The sequence below is a fragment of the Chrysochloris asiatica genome, unplaced genomic scaffold, assembly GCF_000296735.1.
Source record: "Chrysochloris asiatica unplaced genomic scaffold, ChrAsi1.0 scaffold00002, whole genome shotgun sequence".
NCBI lineage: Eukaryota > Metazoa > Chordata > Mammalia > Afrosoricida > Chrysochloridae > Chrysochloris > Chrysochloris asiatica.
This window is the reverse complement of record NW_006408520.1, coordinates 13,886,305-13,898,303: the sequence shown is the minus strand read 5'-3', so window position 1 is coordinate 13,898,303 and position 11,999 is coordinate 13,886,305.

Here is an 11,999-nt window from a genome sequence, read left to right as displayed (position 1 = left end):
AACAACAACAATTGTAGTAGATGCCTCACTAATTTATATAAACTTTATGCCAGTACCTCTAATAAATTTAAGATGTTATCGTATCTAAAATTAAATTTATCTTCCAAAATAAAACTGGCTCATCATTTTGGGTTATTAGTCTCAATCAATACCATCATAAGTCACTGAGTTTCTGTAAACCAAGATTTCATTAATCACCCATGATACTTATTTTTCATGACCCCCTCAGAGTCAACTGTTTTTGTATCTGTTCCATCTTTGAACTGTTCCTAAACACCACCTACAGGCCTTCACAATCTGAAGCCAACTTTAATTTCCAGTTTCAAATTTTCCCATCCTGTTTACTCTACCTACCCAACTACATTTCTTTTGAGTCCTTGATTGTATAATTACATGTTGTTGCACATGCCAGTTCCTGTGTCTTCAATTCCTACTCTGCCTTAAATTATCAAATGTACCCTATTAAACAAGCTGAAGAATCATCTGCCCATGAATCTTCTTCTAACTACTTAAGCAGGCTTATACAGTCCTGATTCATGATTTTAATAGCATGCTTACATGGAATTGGGGATAACAGCTAAGGCTAACACTATATTCATGGTGGAAATCAGCTGTATTTATACACGATTAGCAGGCTAATTAGGAGTTCTGGTAGCATAGTGGTTACAATTCGGGCTGATAGCGTAGTGGTTACGAATCGGGCTGCTAACCTCAAGGTTGGCAGTTATAAACTACCAGCGGTTCCATGGGAGAAAGATGAGGCTTTCTGCTCCCATAAAGATTTACAGCCTCGGAAACCCTGTGTAGGTTCACTATGAGTCGGAACTGACTCCACGGTACTTAACAACAACAACAACCTCATGGTCAGCAGTTTGGAACTACCAGCGGTATCATGGGATAAAGATGAGTTTTTTTGCTCCCATAAAGATTTATAGCTTCACTATGAGTTGGAACCGACTCTACCATACACCACCAGCAGTAGGTTGGAAAGATAAGATCTGTAGAAGTTATGAGCATGAGAACACAGGTACCATCCATTAACAGGCCCAAACACTAACCAGATTCAATTTTGTGCCTAGTGGTGTTATATAGAGAGCATTTTTTTGTGTGTCTCATGTTTCTCTCCAGGCCCACCATAACACTATATAGCTGTGTGTCAGAATTTGGGGGAGTGAGGGTTCCAGAAAACAAAACAAAACGAAAAGAGCTTTATCATTGACAGCTCTCTGAACCAATAAAAACATGATGCACTGATTATTTAAGAACAGCCATGAAAAGTAGGAGGAATTTTTCTTAGGATTGTCTAAACCAAGATCCATAGACCATCTAGATTCATTAAACTAATCCTGCAGAGTTAGTAATAAAAATCAAATTGACTACCTTTGTGGGGGAATCCTGGTGTGGCACAGTCAATCTGATGGCACTTAACAACAACAACAACAATCTTTATGGGAAAAGATGGTGGCAAAGCTCAAAAGCATCAGCCAAAACAAAACCAGTAACTGACTAGAGAATTGACAATCAATTCCTCATATGCAAGTTCAGTCTGAAGCTGAAGAAAGCAAAAACAACCCCTAGGAGCCAAAATATGACCTTGAATATATCCAACCTGACTACAGGAACCATCTCAAGAACATATTAGACACTAATGAGCAAAGACCAAAAGATCTGTGGGATGCCATCATATAGAAAGAAAGCAAAATATAATTTAAAAGACAGAAAAGAAAGACAAGACCAAATTAATATCAGAAGAAACTCTAAAATTTGCTCTTCAGCATAAAGATGCTAGAGCAAATGGAAGGAATGAGAAAGCCAAAGAGCTGAACAGAAAAAATTTTAAAACAGATTGAGAAAACAAAGTCAAGTATTATAATGAAATGTACAAAGACCTGGAGTTAGAAAACCAAAAGGGAAGAACATGCTCAGCATTTCAAAAACTGAGGGAACTGAAGAATAAATCCAAGCCTCGACTTGAAATATTGAAGGATTCTATGGGCAAAACATTTAATGATGCAGAAAGCATCAAAAGAAGATAGAAGGAATTCACAGAGTCACTGTATCAAAAAGAAATGGTCAATGTTCAGTCATTTCAAAAGGTAGTATATGATCAAGAGCTAATGATAATGAAGGAAGAAGTCCAAGGTGCACTAAGGCATTGGCAAAGAACAAGGCTCCAAGAATAAGCAGAAGAGAAATTGAAATCTTTCAACAAATTGATGAAGCACTGAATACACTCGTTCATCTATATTAAAATATTTGGAAAACAGTTACCTGGCCAACCGATTGGAAGAAATCAATATTTTTGTCTATTACTAAGAGAGGTGACCAATTAGAATGCAGAAATCACTGCATAATATCATTAATATCACATGCAAGTAAAAATTTCCTGAGGTAATTAAAAAATGGCTGCAACAATATATAAACAAAGAACTGCCAGGAATTCAAGCCAGATTCAAAAGAGAACATAGAACTATGGATATAATTTCTAACATCAAATAGACCTTGGCAAAAAGCAGAGAGAACCAGAAAGATGTTTACCTGTGCTTTATTGACTATGCAAAGGCTTTTGACTGTGTGGATCATGACAAGCTATAGACAGAGGGATACTTAATGGTTTAAAATCAGGAAAGGTGTGTGATAAGGATGTATTCTTTCATTATACTTTTTCAATCTGTATGTTGAGCACATAATCAATCCTAGAAACTGAATTATATGAAAATGAATATGGTATCAAAATTGGAGGAAAACTCATTAACAACCTGTGATATACAGATGATACAACCTTGCTTGCTGGAAGCAAAGAGCACGTAAAATACCGATGAAGATCAAAGACTACAGCCTTTAGTATGGATTGTGACTCAAAGTAAAGAAAACAAAAATCCTCACTACTGGACCAATAAGTAACATTATGATAAATCTAGAAAAGGTTGAAGCTGTCAAAGGCTTCATTTTGCTTGGATCCACAATTAATGCACATGGGAACAGCTTCCAAGAAATCAAACAAAGCACTGCATTTGGCAAGTCTGTTGCACAAGACCTCTTTAAAGTGTTCAAGAGCAAGGATATAATTGTAAAGACTAAAGAGAACTTGACCCTAGACATAGTATTCTCAGTTGCCTCATGTACATATAAGGAGCTCTGGTAGCATAGTGGTTACGAATTGGGCTGCGAACCGCAAGGTCAGGAGTTCGAAACTACCAGCTGTTCCACAGGAGAAAGAGGAGGCTTTCTGCTCCCATAAAGATTTACAGCCTCGGAAATCCTATGTAGGGTCGCTATGGGTCGGAACCAACTCCACAACACATAACAACAACAGCAATATATAAATAGACTGAGCTGGGTGTTTGGACAGGTCTCGTTGATGAGGTGTGACTTGATACATGAAAACCCAAAGGAATCAACCATGTTAATGAATATTCCGGGGGAAGAGCATTTCAGGTAGAGTAAATAGTGCAAAGACCCAAGATGACAATGGGATTGACATTTCAAAAATCAGAAAGAAAGCCATTGTAGAAACCACCATGACAAAGTAAGAGAATGGTAGGAGATGATACATGAAGAAAAATAGGAGTTGATTCGTGTCAGAATATTTAAAGCATGCTCAGAAGTTTGGATTTCATTTTTAGTTTAATGAGAGGGTTTTAACTAGTAATTGATGTGATCTGATTTGTGCTTTTAAAGCTTTAGGAAGCTGTTTTACGGAGGTAGTGCTGGTTCAATGGTAGAACCTTCACCTCTGGTGCAGGAAACCTAGGTTTGATTCCATGTTAACGCCCTTCAAGAGATGCAACCATCCATCGGTCACTGGGGTCTTGCATGATGCTATGATGTTGAACAGGGTTTTGTTCTTTTGGGAGTCCCTGGTACTTTCAGCATTCTTCACCAAAGCCATAATTCAAATACATCAATTCTTCTACTGTCTTCCCTATTCATTGTCCAGCTTTTGCATGTATATGAGGAGATTGAAAATGCCATGGCTTGACTCAGGCACACCTTAGTCCTCACAATGACGTCTTTGACCCTAACACTTTGCAGAGGACTTTTGCAGCACATTTACCTAATGCAACACATTGATTAATTGCTTGACTACTACTTCAATGAGAGTTGGTTATGGATCTAAGAAAAAATGAAACATTTGACAACTTCAATCTTTCCTCTGTTTGTTGTTGTTGTAAAGTGCTGTTGAGTTGGTTCCGACCCATAGTGACCCTATATAAGGTTTCTGAAGAGCAGCTGGTGAGTTTGAACCACCAACCTTGCAGTTCAAGTCACCTTTGCAGTCCATCGCATTAACCCACAGCGCCACACCAGGACTCCTTCCTCTGTTTATCATGATGTTGTTTACTAGGGTTGTTAAGTGATGTCCAGTTAATTTCAACTCACAGCGACCCTATACAGAATTATTGAGACTTTAAATCTTCACAGGAACATAAAGCATCATCTTTCTCCCAATTTATTGGAAGGATTTTTATTTCCTTTACATTAAGGTGCAATCCATACTGAAGAATATAATTATTGATCTTCATCAGTAAGTTTTTCAAGTCCTCTTCCCTTCTAGCAAGCAAGGTTGTATCCTCTAATCCTAAAGTCAGGTTTTTCTTCATATAATCCATTATATACTCAGCATAGAGATTGAATAAGTATGGCAAAAGGATAGAACTCTGACACACACCTTTCCTGATTTTGAACCATTAAATATCCCCTGTTTGAATGACTTCCTCTTTGTCTATGTACAAGTACCTCATAAGAACCACTAAGTGTCCTGGAATTCCCATGCCTCTCAATATTATCCATAATTTGTTATGATCCAAAAAAATCAAATGCCTTTGTACCTACAGTAAAATGCAAGTAAACAAGTTTCTGGTATGCTGTGCTTTCAATGAATGATATCTCTCATTTCACATGCTCTTCTGAATCTGGTTTGAAATTCTGGCAGATCTCTGTCCATGTACTACAACAATTATTTTTTAACTATCTTCAGCAAAATCTTACTGGCATCTAAATCCAGCTTGAATGTCTTGCAGTTCCCTGTTCATGCACTACTACAACCATTTTTAAATTATCTTTAGAAAAAGTATCCAAAATAATTATTTTAAACAATTCAAAATGTTTGCAGCAGTACATCGGCAAGGACTTATGAAAAATTCTAACTAGATTCAGAAGAGAACTCTGGTGGCACTGTAGGATGGACACTGGACTGCTATCTATAAGATCAGAAGTTCAAGCCCACCAGTGGCTTCACTTGAGAAAAATGAGGCTGTCTGTTCACATAAAAATGTATAGCCTCAACACTATATAGGTTCATTGTGAGTCAGTATAGACTAAATAGCAGTAAGTTTGGTTTTTGAGTTTTAAGTGATGTTAATGATATTGTTCAATTATTTCCACATTTCGTTAGGCCCCCTCTCTTTGGAATGGACACAAAATTGAATTATTTCCCATTGGTTGGCCTGTTGGTTGTTTTGCACATTTTTTGGAACAGATGAGTAAGTGCCTCCAGCACTGCATCAGTTTATTGAAATACTCCAATCTGTATTCTGTCAACTCCTGGATATTTGTTTTCACCAGTGATTTCAGTTCAGCTTGGAATTCTTCCTTGGTCATTTGCTATCACTTGAATGGTGGAATATGATTTCCATCTTCTTTTGATGATTTCTGAATCATTCAATATTTTTTCATATAATCTTTCAATATTGCAAACTGAAGCTTGAATTTTTTTCTTCTCAATTCTTTCAGCTTGTGAATTACCAAGCATATCCTGCCCTTTTGCATTTCTAACTCTAAGTTTTTGTACATTTCACTATAATACTTGACTGTCTTTTCCAGGTACCCTTTGAAATTTTCTGATCAGTTCCTTTACTTCATTTCTTCCAGTTGCTTTAGCTTTTCTACACTTAAGAGCAAGTTTCAGAATCTCTTCTGACATCCACTTTGGTCTTTTCTTTCCTTTTTTTTTTTTTAACTTTTTATTGTGAATTGAATGAAAGCTTACAGAACAGATGATTAGTCCCACATTCAATATAGTATACATTTTGTGTTATTACAATGACTGCAGTTCTTTCTATCAGTTAACAGTATTTACCACAATTCACTTTAACTCTTGCACACTTCCCTGTGCCTTCAACTACCATCTTCTTCTTCTTCATTACAAATTCTCTTTTGTTGTGCATTGCCTTCCCCATCACCTAAGTTAATATGTGTCAACCCTGTAACCAATGAATAATTTCCTCACCTGTCCCATCCCTGGTAACTATCATAGAACGTTTGTTTTAGCAAGAAAACCTTCTTTTATATTTTCACAACAGTGGTCACATACAATATTTGTCCTTCTGTGATTGACAAATTTCACTCAGCCTCAGCATAATGTCCTCCTGGCTCATCCATGTTGATGTGTTTCACAGATTCATCATTATTCTTCACCATTGCATAGTATTACATTGTGTAAGTACCAAAATATGTTTAACCTTTCTTCTGTTGCTGGACATTTAGGCTGCCTCCATTTATATACTATTGTGAATAGTGTTGCCATGAACATAGTTGTGCACGTATCTACTGGTGTCATCACTCTCAATTCTTGAGGCTATATACCAAGAAGAGGGATTGCTAAGTCATACAGTATTTCTATTTCAAATTTCTGAGGAAGTGCCATACCATTTTTCACAGTGGTAAAACCCTTCACAAAACTACCAGGAGTGTAAGTGGGTCCCAGTATCTACACACCCTTACCAGAATTTGTTTTCTGTTTTTTTTAACTTTGTAATCCATACTGGGATAAGATGATATTGCATTGTTGTTTTGATCTGCATCCCTCTAATGACTAATGATCTTGAGCATTTCTTCATGTTTGGTAACCATCTGAATGTTTTCTTTAATGAAGTGTCTAAAACAGGAACATCCATTTTTTAATTGGATTATTTGAGGTTTTGAAGTGTTTTAGGTATTTTAGAGAGTAGTAACTTGTCTGATATGCCATTGCCAAAATTATTTTTCCAGTCTGCAGGCTCTCTTTTCACTCTTTTGGTGAAACTTTTGATGCACACAAGTGTCTAATTTTTAGGAGGTCCCAGCCATCATTTTTATCTTCTGCTGTTTATGTGTGATTAGTTATGTCTGATAGTGTATTTATGCCATGCATCAAATCCACTAAATATGTCCCTGTTTTATCATTGATGATTTTTTTAGTTCTAGGATAAACATTTAGGTCTTTAATCCACAATGAGCTCCTTTTTGTATATGGGTCTTCCTTCATTTTTTTGCAAATGGATTTCCAGTTTTTCTAGGACCATTTGTTGAAGATCTCTTTCCCATTTGATATGCTTTGGCCCCTTGTTGGAGAACAACTGACCATAGGTGGATAGCTTTGCTTTTGGATTCTCAGTTCTGTTCCACTGGTCTGTTTTAACTACCATAGCTGCATAGTAAGTTTTGAGATAAAAAATGAGAGGCCTCCATTGTTCTTATTTTTTTCGTAATGCTTTGCTTAAATGAGGTCTATTTTTTTTTTTTTCCTTATAAAATTAGTGATTAGCTTTTCCATCTCTTTAATGAATGGCATTGTAATCTGGATTGGGATTGCATTATATCTGTAGATTGTTTTAGTTACTGTATTATTTTCACAATATTAAGTGTTCTGTTGGACAGAGACCACATCTTAACAGCAGTCCCACATGCTGGAACAGAGTTGGTAAAGCCAATTCCTTGAAACTTAGGAGAAACTGTGACTCCATCCTTAGAAATGCGAGATGTCATGGTTCTACCTATTGAGATTGAGGCAGTTCTGTTTCCTGTGATTCTTATCTCTTTAGCTTCTGCTTCCAGGTAACTTGATCTCTAGAAGAGGACAGCCTGGTATCTACTCTGTTCAAGCAAGTATTCCAAAGCTTCTTAGCTTCACTGATAAATGCCCCTAGGACCTCACTCCACCAGTAAGCCTTGGCTGGGAGGCATTCAGCTTTCTGGCTCCATGGGTCAGAAAGCCTAATTTCACAAGCACCCACAGACAGCCCACTCCTCCAGCAAGCTTCCTGCATGAAGGTGTGAATCTCTCTTGCTCTGTGGGTCAGCTTCCATGCTGTCTTTTGTTAGTCTCCTAGTTCTGTGGCTGCCCTTTCTCTGCTGCTCCTTCTCACAATCTGTGCTATATCTGGTGTTGCAGTTGTACTCACTTCCTTCTGAGGTCTCATCAGTATTACCTTTTACATATATAACTCTCCCAACAGTCCTTTGTTGTCAATCTAGGCTTGCACTATCAGGCAGCTTAGTACTCCTCTAGCCTCTGTTCATTATCCAGTCCCAAAACCAATTCCACATTGTAGGTATTTGTTAGAGCAGCACCCTACCCTGAGTACCAAATTGTGTCTTAGTTATCTAGTGCTGCTACAACAGAAATACCACCAATGAACGGCTTTAACAAATATAAATTTATTGTCTCACAGTTTAAGAGGCTAGAAGTCCAAATTCAGAGCACTAGCTCTGCAGAAAGGTCCATGTCTCCTTCTAGTATCTGAAGGCCCAGCATTACTTGCAGTTCTTCATTTGTTTGGGCATCATTATTTTCTGGATCCAGGAGCTTCACAGTGCTAGGACCCCAGCTCAAACTCACACACTCTCAGCTAGTCTGTCTTTGTGATAGTAGGTCCCTTCTTCACTGCTCAATTTTCTCTCCTTTTATATTTTATAAGATAAAAGGGGTTGCATACCACATCCTTAGGAATCTTCCATAAATCAGATTAGGGTATTAATGGGATTAAGGATTTTGTATCCCACCCTTAATCCTCTTACTGTTTTATCTTATCAAATCATATCATGGGGGATAACTACATCTCAACTGAAACACCACTGGGAATCCCGACCCAGTCAAATTGCCACATAGTCAAATTTAATTATTGTAGTAGTATCTAATTTTTGAATTTGTGGTATCTTTTTTTTTTTTGAAAATTTTTCTCAAGTAGCTCCATTATCTTTAATTCTTCAGAAACATTTTCTGACTCTGCATCTTGCTCATGTGTTTGAATCACTCTCTCTTCTTTCTTCATATGAGCTAAATCATCTGTTATCTATGAGACATTATGGTATCATTTTAGCTTATTTTATTGATGATGGACTTCTAGTGTGGTGCTGTAGGATCAGCACTGAACTGTGAACCAGAAGGTCAGCAGTGCAAACCCACCAGCTGCTTCTCAGAAACCCTATACAGGGTTGCTGAGTTGGGAACCAGCTCAACAACACTAATCAATAATAACAATAATTGATGATTGTATGTTGTTAGATGCTTGTCAACTGTCTACTGGTGGTTGTGATTAGAGAATGGAAGCATGTGCACTGCTCTCCATTCACCATTTGTGCAGTTCAGTTTAGTGTGGGTTTGACTGGTGTTGGCTAAGGTCTATCATTGTTCAGGTGGTATAGGATCTGGTATTGGTTCTTCTCTAGTGGGTAGAGCTTCAGAGGGCATGGTTGTGGCTGAGCTATATTGGCACAGTTGCTATTTCACATTGGGTAGGGGGAGAGGAAAAACAAACAGGACAGAATAAACAAACAAGAAAACAATATAGTGATGGAGAAAACAAAAATAAAAACAGACATAAACCAAGAAAAAATAACATAATATTTACAAACTGAAAAGAGAACAGGAAAACAAAACTGTACAAGAGAAAAATAAGAAAGAAAATAAAAGGAAGACAGAAAACACTTAAAAAAAACCAGGGACAGGGAAGATAAAAATAGAGAATAGAGAGTAGTAAAGAAAATTAAGAGGAAAAAAAGAAGATGGTGGAAATAAAAAACAGGAAAAAAAGCAGAGATAGAAAAGATTTTTTAAAAAGAAAAACAAAGGAAGAGAAACATAGGAGAATAAAGAATAAACAAACAAACAAAAATAACAAAACAAGAACAAAGAATAGGTAAAAAAAATTAAAAATTAAAAACCAGTGCACTTGTTGGTCCCTGAGAGCAGAAAACTCTGGGGGGATCCTGACACTCAAGGAACCCATGAGGTAGGTGGAAGAGGATTGTGAGGGCTGAGTTCTTAACCTTAAATAGAGTTCCTATAGGTTAAGATGCTGTCTATGTTTAGGGCACCCAATGTGCAGTAGTTCCTGGAGGCCTTTCAGGTTGCTAGTTTTAATTTATTTTAGAAACAGAGAACATCTATGACCAAGGTAGCTGATTATGAAGATTCCTGCTAGTCTAATTCTGCCTTGGAAGCTCTGTGGGTTCTGTAGATCTAGAGTACAGACCACCTACCTCACAATGGCTAAACCTGCACATCTCCAAAACTATAGATCGGGGTCTGTACTTATGGTAAATGGGGGTAGAGTCCAACCTCACCTCTGTTATCCAGGTGAGTATAAGGAACAAGAAAGAATTGTATCTTTTCTGTAGCTCATGTAAATCTGGTCTATCAGGCTGTTAACTATTTTTCTCTCTAAGTTGCTCAAAAAAAGTGCAAGGTAGCCACACCACATCTGCCCAGTAATTCATTCACAAGTCAGTCTCTTTTTTGCCACCCCTGCTCATTTTGTCCCCCCAGTAGGTATTCAATCAACTTCTCTAGCCTTTCCATCCACCACTCATCTGTCAGTTTGTTTTACTGCACTGGCTTGTGTGTTGCTGTGATTCTGGATGATATGCCACCCATATTTTAAATACCAGCAGGGTCACCCATGATGGACAGACTTCAACTGAGCTTCCAGGAAAAGACAGACTACTTCCAAATATTTAGTCACAGAAAACCTTACAAATAATAGTGGGATGATGTCAGTACCAGAATATTCAATACTGAAACATGATGAAAAGTATCAGAATACTGTCAGATATAGGTTGGAAGTCACTCAAAATACAATTGGGGAAGAGCTGCCTCCTCAAGTAGAGTTTATTGTGATGACACGAATGAAATAAAGCCCTCAGGACCTTAATTTGCGATGAGGTACAACTCAAAATGAAGAGAAACAGCTGTAAACATCCATTAATAATTGGAACATGGAATGTATGAAGTATGAATTTAGGAAAATTGGAAGTTGTCAAAAATGAAATGGAACTCATAAACAATATCCTAGGCATTAATAAGCTGAAATGGACTAGCATTGGCTCTGATAATCAAAGGTTTCACTATGCAGAGAATGACATATTGAGGAGAAATTGCATTGCCTTCATCATCAAAAAGAACATATTAAGATCTGTGTTGAAGTAAAGTGCTGTCTGTTATAGGATAATGTCCATATGCCTACAAGAAAGACCAGTTAATACCACTATTATTCAAATTTACACAATAACCACTAAAGCCAGTAATGATGAAATTGAGTTCTACCAACTTCTTCAGTCTGAAATTGATCAAATATGAAATCTTGGATGATTGAAATGCAAAGGTTGGAATCAAAGAGGAAGGGTCAGTAGTTGAAAAATATGGCCTTGGTGAGAGAAACAGTGCTAGAGATCACATGACAGAATTTTGCAAGACCAAGGAGTTCTTCATTATAAATACCTTTTTTAAACAAGATAAAAGATGAGTATATACATGGAAAACAAAAGATTGGATACACATAAATAAAATTGACTACATCTGTGGAAAGAGATGGTGAAAGAGCTCCATATCATCAGCCAAAACAAGTCCAGAGGCAGACTGTAAGAGAACAGCAATTACTCATATACAAGTTCAGGGTTAAGCTGAAGAAAATTAAAACAAGTCCCCAAGACTCAAAATATGGCCTTAGACACATCCCACTTGAATTTAGAGATTGTCTGAAGAACAGATTTGATGCATTAGACACTAAAGACTGAAGACCAAAAGAGTTGTGGGAAGGCATTAAGAACATCATGCATGAAGAAAACAAAAGGTCATTAAGAAGACAAGAAAGAAGGAAAAGGCTAAAATGGATGTCAGAAGAGACTCTCAAACTTGCTCTCCAGTATTGGGATGCTAAAGCAAATGGAAAAAAATAAGGAGGTAAAAGAGCTAAATAGAAATTTTCAATAGGTAGCTCCAAAAGGCAAAATTAAAT